Below are 10728 nucleotides of genomic sequence, written 5' to 3' on the forward strand. Positions count from 1 at the left end.
CATGGTGTGGGTCTAGTTTTAATCTTTAGCATGTAGAGAGCCAGTTTTTCCAGTATCTTTTACTAAAGAGGCTATCTTTCTTCCAGTGAACATGATTGGCCGCTCTGTCAAAGATAAGGTGGCTGACTGTATTTAAAATTGTGTCTGCATCTTTTAAGCTGTTCCATTGATCCTCAAGTCTATTTCTTTTTTGCCAGTAGCATGCTGATTTTATCATAGTAGCTTTGTAGTATAATTTTAAGTCAGGGATCATGATACCTCCTGCTTTGCCCAATGGATATTGTGAAAGGAAATGAAACTGTTCAAAAGGGAAGAACTGTGATTGGGGAAAGAAGGAAAAAAGGAAGGAATATATATAGATATAGATATGATATATATAGATATATCTATAAGATATAGATATATATGTATATATACAAGATAGCTAAGATAATCATACTACTAATTTCTATTAGTTCATTGACAGGAAGAGTTAGTGTTTATATTGTTTGATAAATCTTACATGTCTATATCTGTAATCTGAGCAACTATTTTGAAGATAACAATATTCAATATAATAGCCATTGTTAATTTCCTATCACCTTGTTTTAAAATTCTGTATCATTTTTATTGTTTTTAAAATTGTCTTTAAAATAAAAACAAGTAGATAAATAAAAGGACAGACTGCATGATCACATATTTCCGGTTCCTGGAGAAGTCAAATTGATAGAGACACAGACTAGAGTGGTAGCTGCCAGGGACTGGGGGTGAGGGGGTGGGGAGTTATTGCTCAGTGTATGCAGAGTGCCAGTTGGAAGAATAAAAGGTTCTGGAATTGGAGGGTAGTGGTGGATACACAACATTGCCAGTGTAATTAATGTCCCTGAACTGTAACCTAAAAATGATCAAAATGACAAATTTTATGTCATATATATTTTTTCACAATTAAAAGGGGCTCACAAAAAAGGAAATAATGTGAAACAAATGAATTACATTGTTATAAGTTAGTTACATTATATGTAAAAATATTATATTATTTTAAAGTAAACTATGGTAAGTTAAGGATATACATTGTAAACACTAGAAACCAATTGTAAAAAGAATTATAGCAAATAAGTCAGTAACAATGTTAAAACACACTACTTAAAATTCTCTGCTACCAAAAGAACACCCAAAAAGTGGGAAAAAGAACAAGAAACAAAGAGAATAAATATTATAAATAGAAGCATGACAGAATTAAATCAATCATATTTTAAATTACTTTACATGTACATGGTATAAGCCTCTCAATTAAAATGCAGAACACATGAGCCTAGATCTAAAAAGCAAGCTTCAATTATATGCTGTCTGCAAGTAAAATAAAGCCAAAAAGAGCAACAATAAAAATATGGAGCTCTGCTTTTGTTATGGCAAAGTAGCTCCTACTTACCCAAATCTTTCTCAGATAACTATATATTTCAGACAAATGGAAAAAGACTACCTAAAAGCTCCAGAGAATATCCAAAACCAGGTAGATACAATAAGGGAATCAAAATTTGGATGCAGAGAACAGCACTGAAGCAGTTTCTGATTTTTTTCTTAAAGAGCTGTCAAATGCTGACAGAGTCCCAGGGCCCCCACCATGAGTGCCTCACCATGGCCAGGATGCCATCCAACATTACTAGAAATATGAAGAAAAAAGGAAAGTCATATCCACACACAAAAGACAACTTCAGTAGGACCCAGATGTTAAAAACACCAAATAAAAACTTGAAAGCAGAACTCTTCATTTTGATAAGCTGTCTCTGAGTTTGTCACCCGTGTCTCTGGCTGTTCCTCCTGTATAAGTGATAGATAAGCTCTAACCACCCCATCCTACCGAGAAAATTATTCCAGGTGGATGCGGTGTGACTACTGTCAGTGGAACAGAAGTCCTGTTTGTTCTTTTTGGACTTCTGGGAAGATGGTGGAGTTGTAAGCAGCAGAGAAAGAGCCTCTCCAAGATTTGGTGTGCAGACACTGGAATATAGCAATGCAAGGAAAAGATGGAGGGGAGAGGGTCCCTTGGACCCAGAAAGGATATGAACTGAGAATTGAAGCCCACAGGGAGAGCAAAAAAAAAACTTCAGTGAAGAAGTAGGTGACAGGTGGCACCTTCTCCCTGAGTCAGGACTCACTGCATGGGAGCAGCAGTTCAAAACTGTGGACACACAGTGATTGCTGGAAACTTCACAGGCCTCCGCAGAGAGATGCAGCAGTGCAACTGAGCAGTGGACACCACAGACTGCACTGGCTGGTGAGTGGAGCAGATTTGACTGCTCATGGAAGAATGTGATTACCTGGGAGCAATTTGGAGAGGGCAAATTAAGCACAGAACTCAGAACAATTGCTGGCTCCATTGAGCAGCTCCCCACTGAGTTCATGTCTGCATAAGGTGCACTGACTGCTGCAGGCTGAACAGGTCTGGTTCCAGCCTCATGACCAGAAACAAGCCTGAACTTCAGGGGAAATAAAAGTGCAGGCTCACTGAGATTATCCACCACCACTCTGTTAAGCTACTGCTGGCTTGCTGGATAAATCAACATGGATCTGGACCCTGTCTCCACAGGTTGTCTACCAGTGACAGCAGAGACAAACCTTGAAGTGAACATTTTTTTTCTACCTGTCTTTTTCTTTCCTTGGGTTTTTCTTTGTGGGGGGGAGTGGGTTTTCTCTTTATTGTTTGATACTGTTTTTATATGAGTGTGAATGTGTTTTCCAGTTTTTATGTAGTTCTTGTTCTTTTCTGTTCTTCCTTTGATTTCTTCCTTTTCTCTTTCCCTCCTGTCTTCTGTATCAGTTGCCCAAAGTTTGTATGATCCTCCTTTGTCTCCCAGTCTTGTTTCTAATCTCTTCCTCTTATTCTATTCTCTATTTTTTCTCCTAGCCCCTTTTAAATTTTCCCTCCTGAGGGTAAAATTGACATATTGAGGGCTTCTTCACAAACTACTTGTTGTTGTTTTTGTTTGTTTGCTTGTTTTCTTCCAATACCAGGAATTGAACTCAGGACCTCGTGCTTGCCAGGCATGCACTGTGCCATGGAGCTAAATCCCCAGCTCTATTGAGGGTTTCTTTACTACATATAGTTTTCTGGTTTATTTAAGACTTTGTTAGACAACCACAACTCTAGTTCATATGGTTGAAGTTGACAAATTAAAGGTTACCTCAATTTGTCATTCTCTAGCCTGTGTTTGATGCTACTGTTATTGCTGATTGTACCACCTTAGCCAAAGTAACGTAATTGTTCTTACCAGGTGTTCTTCCTGGTATACCAAGTCTGAAATTGACTAAGGGTCATAGAAAATATGGTGGGCCAGTGTCAGAGAACCAGGGGCTGGGCCAGGTAGGCAGCAACTTCATATCCCCAAATAATTGAAGAGGTAGGATCTTGCAACAGACTCAAAACCCAAAAGCCAGCTGCACTTGGAAGACACCTCTGAGAAGCAGTCATTTCCTAAGGGCTCTAAATACTAGCAATAAAACCACTCACCACAGGCAATTCAAAAGCATTAACCCAGGAAATAGACTAAAAATAAAACAAACAAACAAAAAAAAACGCCTAGAAAATGAGGAGACACTTAAACAACATGCAACTGCAAACATCCCTTCACCAAAGAAAACCCTGGCACAGTGATATGGGACAGTTCAAAAGCCCTGCACTCTGGCCTCTCTGCACTGGTAAAAACAAAGTGAATGAACAAGGCTCTAGAAAAAAAGTCAAATCAGAAATAATTACTCAGATAACTTCAGAGATTGTGATGACAATAAAAAGCGTGTTTAGAAACTGTTGAGCAGAAACACATTAAAAAATAGAGGAGCTTAGGAAAATGATGGAAACTATGAGTGTCCAACATAGGAAAGAAATAGAATCCATAAAACAAATTCAAACAGATATACAGGAGATTAAAATTCCTTTGAAAGTATCTGAAGCACAATAAACCAATGTGAGGACAGAATCTCAGATATAGAAAACAGCGATTATGAATAGAGAGATTTTATAAAATAGCAAGGGACCACAAGAAGTTAATTCAGCAGCTGCAAGATGATACAAAGAAAAATAATATCACATTGACTTCTGTCAATGAAAATAAAGGGCATAGCACAAATGATATAAAAAACCTCTTCACAGACATTAAGGCAGAAAATTTCCCTGGCAGGGAAATAGAATTTGACATACAGTAGGTGAGACACATAGACCTGCAATTAGCCATGACAAAATAAATCTACTTGAAGGCACATAGTTCTCAGGATTCAGAAATTCAACACAAAAAGAAAATATTAAAAGCTGTTAGAGAAAAGAAACAAATCACCTATAAAGGAGAGCCCATCAGAATCACAGCTGACTTCTCTACACAGTCAAGTCAAAAGTATTCCAAACCCTAAAAAAAGCAACCTCCAACCCAAATTTTTTGTTTTGTTTTTGTTTTTTTTTTTGTTTGTTTGTTTGTTTTTCTCCGGTACTGGGAACCGAACTCACGACCTTGCGCTTGCTAACCCAAATTGATATACTCTACAAAACTATATTTCAAAAAGAATAAATAAGGTACTTCCATGACAAAGAACATCTAAAGAAATTCATGAACATGAAACCAGTAATCCAAAATGTTCTGAAGAATATTCTAGAAAGGGAGGACAGGGATGACATTTCCATGAACCTCAACACATGAATTCACAAGACAAGGAAAGCAGTTAAATGGGGCAGGGAAGGGAGTCAACAACAGGAAAATAAGATAACAAGGATAAGTCAATATGTATCAGTTATAACCATTAATGTTAATGGTCTCAATTCACCAATCAAAAGAAACAGACTGGTAGAATGCATCAAGAAGCAAGATCCAACAATATGCTGCATACAAGAAACACATTTAATTCAAAAAGGAATTCATAGACTAAAAGTCAAAGGGTGGAAAATAATACTCCATGTGACAGAAACCTGGAAAAAAGTAGGGGTAGCTAATGGGTTTTAAGCAAAGACTGATTAAGAGAGATAAACAAGGTCACTACATCCTTATAAAGGAAACAATCCCAGAGGAAGAGATAACAATCATAAATATATATGCAACAAATAACATGCACCCAACTATATAAAAAATATTAACAGACATGAAAAATCAAATAAGCACTCATACAATTGTATTGGGCATCTCAATATCCCACTGTCTCAAATAGATCAACTAGACAAAAAAATCAACAAAGAAATATAACTGAACCAAACTTTTGACCAAATAGTTTGGACTTAATAGACGTCTACAGAGTGTTCCACCCTACAACATCAGAATACACATTCTTCTCAACTACACACAGAATGTTCTCAAAAAAACCCACATACTAACCCATAGAACATGCTTAAGTAAATGCAAAAGAATTCAAATTAAATCATGCATATTATCACACTATAGTGCAAAGAAAATGCATTATACACACAGGAGGTTCTCAAAAATAACTATATGCTAGCCCATAGAACATGTTTAAGTAAATGCAAAGGAATTTAAATTATCCCATGCATAGTATCACAACATAATACAATGAAAATGGAAATCAATGGCAAAATAAGCCACAAAAAGTTCAACACATGGAAATCAAATAACACTCTCATGAACAACCAATGGGTCACAGGTGTAATTAAAGAAGTCAGACAGCTTCTACAATTAAATAATAATGCTGATGCAACATATCAGAACTCATGGAACACAATGAAAGCAGTCCTAAGAGAGAAATTTATAGTAGTGAATTCTCACATCAAGAAAACAGAGCATGCTCAAATAAACAATTTAATGTGAAACCTTAAGTTTGTAGTAAAAGAAGAGCAAGTCAAGCCTAAAACTCAGACAAGGGAGAAAATTATAAAGACCAGAGAAGAAACTAATGCAACAGAGACTAAACAGATAATACAAAGAATTAATGAATCAAACAGTTGATTCTTTGAACGACTAAATAAAATCAATAAACCCTTAGTCAAACTTATAAAAAAATGGAAAGAAAAGACTCAAATCCACACAATTAAGAATGAAAAGAGTGAAATCACAACAGATCCTGTAGAAATTCAGGAAATTTGGATTTGAGAACTTGTAGTCTAATAAGATGAAAAATGCAGAAGAAACAGACAGATTCCTAGATACACAGGAATTACAAAAGCTGAATCAAGAAGATATAAAAATCCTAAATAAACTAATATCAATCAATAAAACTGAAGATGTAGTTAAAAACCCACCAACAAAAAAAGTCCAGGCCCTGATGGATTCACTGCTGAATTCTATAAGAAATTTAGAGAAGACTAATACCACTACTTCTCAAACTCCTTAATGAAACTGAAAGACAAGCCACACTCCCAGATACATTCCAAAAGCAAGCAATACCCTAATACCAAAACCAGAGAAGAACCCAACTAAGAAAAATAAAAACTACTGGCCAATCTCCCTAATGAACATAAATGCAAAAATCCTCAAGAAGATACTGGCAAACATAATGCAGCAAATCAAGAAGATTATACATCATGACCAGGTAGGATCCATCCCAGGGACACAGGGATGAATCAACATACATGAATAAATAAATATAATACACCATACCAAGCGAGCCAAGGACAAAAAATCATGTCAATAGATGCAGAAAAACTTTTGACAAAATCCAACACTCATTCATGAAGAAAACCTACAGAAAACTGGAATAGATGGTCTTTATTTCAATCTGAAAAAAAAATCTATGACAAACCAACAGCCAACATTACACTGAATGGACAAAAACTAAAAGTTTTCACTCTAAAATCAAGAACAAGACAAGGATGCTGTGGTGGGTTGACAACTTGTGGTCAACTTGTAACACCCAGCTGAACTCAACCAGTGTGGTGCTTGCTGGGTGTAGAGGGGCCATCCCTGAAGATTGTTGCCTGTGGCATAGAAGAAGGGGAGGTGTTGGTTCTCCTGGGGCTGTTGGTTCTCCTGGAGGAGCTTGTCATGGTGGCTTTCCTGATATGAACTCGGCTGTTCTCATCGTGGAAGACCTCACTGTTGCTGAGTTGACTGTGGTAACTTTGGCCAGAGGTCGGGGGGAGCTCTCGTCCTCACCTTTGAATGTCGCTTCCTGGCTCCAGTGCAGATTCCTAAGCCTCCTGGCACAGATCCTTTATCCCACTGGCACAGACTTTCTAGCTTCCACCAATTACCTTTGGGCCTTCCCAGAACAGAAACTTGAAACTGGTTTGCATGAGGCATTGTCTAGCTAAGTCTTTAGCTAGACTCATGAAGGACATTGCCATGGGATCCAGGCCCTCAGCTGGATTCTTTGGGTCTTTAGTGTGAGGACAGATTTTCTGTGCTCTTTTTTATATGACTCTTTGGGTGACTATTATAAAATTACGTGTCTTGTATTGTGTCCCTTGCAATCCCTGACTACAACAGATGTACACTGTCACCACTCTTATTCAGTGTAGTTTTGGAAACTTCAGGTAGAGGAATTAGACAATTAGAAGAAATAAAAGGAATAACAATAGAAAAGGAAGAAGTTAAATTATCATTTTCATGGATGACATGGAAGACCTCAGAAATGTGACCAAAAGACTTCTAGATTTAACAATCAAATTCAGTAGTATAGCTGGATATAAAATCAACACTCAGAAATCAATAACATTCCTGTGCAAAAACAACAAACTCATTGAGAGAGAAAATAGCATCCAAAAAAATGAAATACCTAGAAATCAATCTAACAAAAGAAATAAAATACCTTTACACTGAAAACTACACTACTCTGAAAAAGGAAATTGAGGAGGGTATCAGAAAATGGAAAGCCACCCCTTATTCTTGGGTAGGAAGAAACAATATAGTGAAAATGGCTATACCTCAAAATTGTTATACAGATTTAATGCAATTCCAATCAAAATTCCAACAGTATATCTCACAGAATTAGAGAAAACAATCCTAAAATTCAATTGGAAGGACAAGAGACCTAGAATAGAAAAGGTAATTCTGGGCAACAAAGGCAAGGCAGAGGGCATCACAATCCCAAACTTGATACTATAGTACAAAGCTACTGCAATAAAAACAACAGCATACTCACCAAAACAAAAGCAGACTAGAGAATCAATGGAACAGAGTAGAAGATGCAGAAATGACTCCAGACCTTCTTAGCCACCTTTTCTCTGACAAAGGTGCCAAACACATTCACTGGAAGAAAGGCAGCCTCTTTAATTAATGGTGGTGAAAAAACTGGCTTTCCTCATGCAGAAGAATAAAATTTGACCCATATCTTCCACCGTGCTCTAAACTAAAATCAAAATGGATCAAAGATCTAAATATTAAAACAGAAATGCTAGATCTGCTAGAAGATAAAATAGGTAGAATTCTTGAAGACATTTGTTTAGGCAAAGACTTCATGAATAAAACTCCAGTTTCACAAGAACTATCACAAAAATTCAACAACTGGGACCTCATCTTATTAAAAAGCTTTGTACAGCAAGAGAAACCACTAAGAGAGTGAAGGGACAACCCATTGTATGGGAAAATTTGTTTTCTAGCTGTTCCTCAGACAAAGGATTACTATCTAGTATATACAAAGAATTGTTTTAAAAAATCAGACCCAATCCAAAAATGGATATCTGAAATGAATAGACACTTCTCAGATGAAGAAGTAGAAATAGCAAATAAATATATGAAAAAAATGTTGAATATCATTGATCATTTGTGAAATGCAAATTAAAATAATGCTGAGATTCCATCATACCCCAGAAAGAATGGTGATTATCAAGAAATCAACTAATGATAAATGCTGGTGGTGCTGTGGGGGAAAAGGAACCCTTCTCCACTGTTGGTAGGAGTGTAGGATTTGTGCAACCACTGTGGAAATCAGTATGAAGATTCCTCAAAAAACTAGGTTTACAGGTTCCATTTAACCCAGCTATTGCCCTTCTTGCTATCTACCCAGAAGAATGAAAAGCATCACACTACAGTGATATACATGCACCCATGTTTATAGTGGCACAGTTTGTAATAACGAAATCTTGGAAACAAACTAAATGCCCATCAACTGCTGAGTGGATAAATAAGATGTGATTCTTTATATACAATGGAGTACTAATCTGCCATAAAGAATGATAAGCTTGAGACATTTCTAGGTAAATGGCTGCACCTTGAGACCATATTCTTAAGTGAAATAAATCAGACACATGTGTAAATACTGCATTGTTTCACTTGTGTGAGACACTGAAAGTGTAAATAAAGACCAAAATGTATAACAGGTATTGTGAAATATGAAGAAAATTTTCAAAGGGGGAGGGGAACCAGGGAAGTGGAACAAGGGAAGGGGAAAGGTAAAGGAAAGAAGGGAAAAGTAAAAAAACTGAGAAAAGGGAAAGTGGAAACAATGCTTTATAAATGGGGGGAGTAGAAAGGGTTGAACAGAGGGTAGAAAAATGGGGAAAAATAATTTATATCATGTACAAGTACAGTTCTCCATGATGAATGTGATCATTAAATATACCTCAGATGTACCAATGAAATCTGATTGGAAGAAAAAATAACTTTAAATCAGCTATTACAACTACATACAAGGATATAAATTAAAATATGCTCATAATAAATTAAAAACCAGAATCTCTACAAAAATACTAAATATCAAGGCAGAAACCTGAGTGCAATGGTAGGGCTGGTAGGAGTGGTGGCCAAATTGGGCTGGAAGGTTCTGGAGCACAGAGTGCCCAGGTTAGCCATTAATTTTAGCTTGCGATGTTATAATGAGAATAGAAAATTCAAAATTACCAGCTGACTTAATGCAGTCACGTACTCTCCCTATAATGTTTAAAAGCCTTTGTAAACTTATGAAATCTTGAACCTTCCAAGACATGGTAAACTCTATGGGGTAAAGTGGATCATTATTACAAAATTGGTGCCTCAACATGGCAGCTGTTTCAAAGTCCACCTATAGACCTGTTTCCCACTAAAACATGCAGTGATCATCAGAACACGAAGATCTTATGCTTCTGGGCCTGGGGCTTTAACCCTTGCTCACAAGAATATCGATAATGGGGGAAGGACCCAGGAGCTTAGCTGTCAAATCTTTGAGATTTCTCTAATGTTGAATGAAGCAGGGTGATAGGGTCCAGGACACAGCTCACTGTCTAGCAAAGTTTGTTTAACTTCTATTTGATACTCTCCAGCCTCACAGAATGGAAGATGTTAATGAGTCTTGTAAGAGATCTTCTATGACCAAGCATAGAAGATTCCGGAACAAAAACTCAATGCTGTCATGGTACTTGAGAATAAAATGTCATAATAACCAACCTGTCAGATGACATCTGTGAAATAAAGTTTTTTCTCTTTGTCAAAGTCATATTGATATATAAAGTAGACAGAGGACAGACAGATAACTGAGGAGTTACTAATAGCTATATCCATCGTACTGAGGAAATAATCCTCAGCGGGATTTCCAAGACAAAAAGTAGACCTACACAAATTAGTGAAAGACGCATTTCATAAATTTCAGCAATATGAGATTCAAGTCAAGGAAGCTGAAAAGCAAGGTGATAGGACTTCCTTCAAACACTTGTCCTGCAGAAAATAGAAAATACAGCCTACTTATAACAGAGGGTTTAATAAATTTTTGGATGAAAGGAGAAGTCAAGCCAATCACAAAAGACCTATGTTTGATTAGCTAGTGGAGAAGCTGAAGGAGCTCTGTTGAGATGTGTGATCTAAAAGTGTGTTAAGGGCCGAGCAGGCTCCCCCAGCACCCCGCGCCTTG

The sequence above is a fragment of the Chinchilla lanigera genome, unplaced genomic scaffold (assembly GCF_000276665.1).
Source record: "Chinchilla lanigera isolate Chin_1 unplaced genomic scaffold, ChiLan1.0 scaffold00008, whole genome shotgun sequence".
Lineage (NCBI taxonomy): Eukaryota > Metazoa > Chordata > Mammalia > Rodentia > Chinchillidae > Chinchilla > Chinchilla lanigera.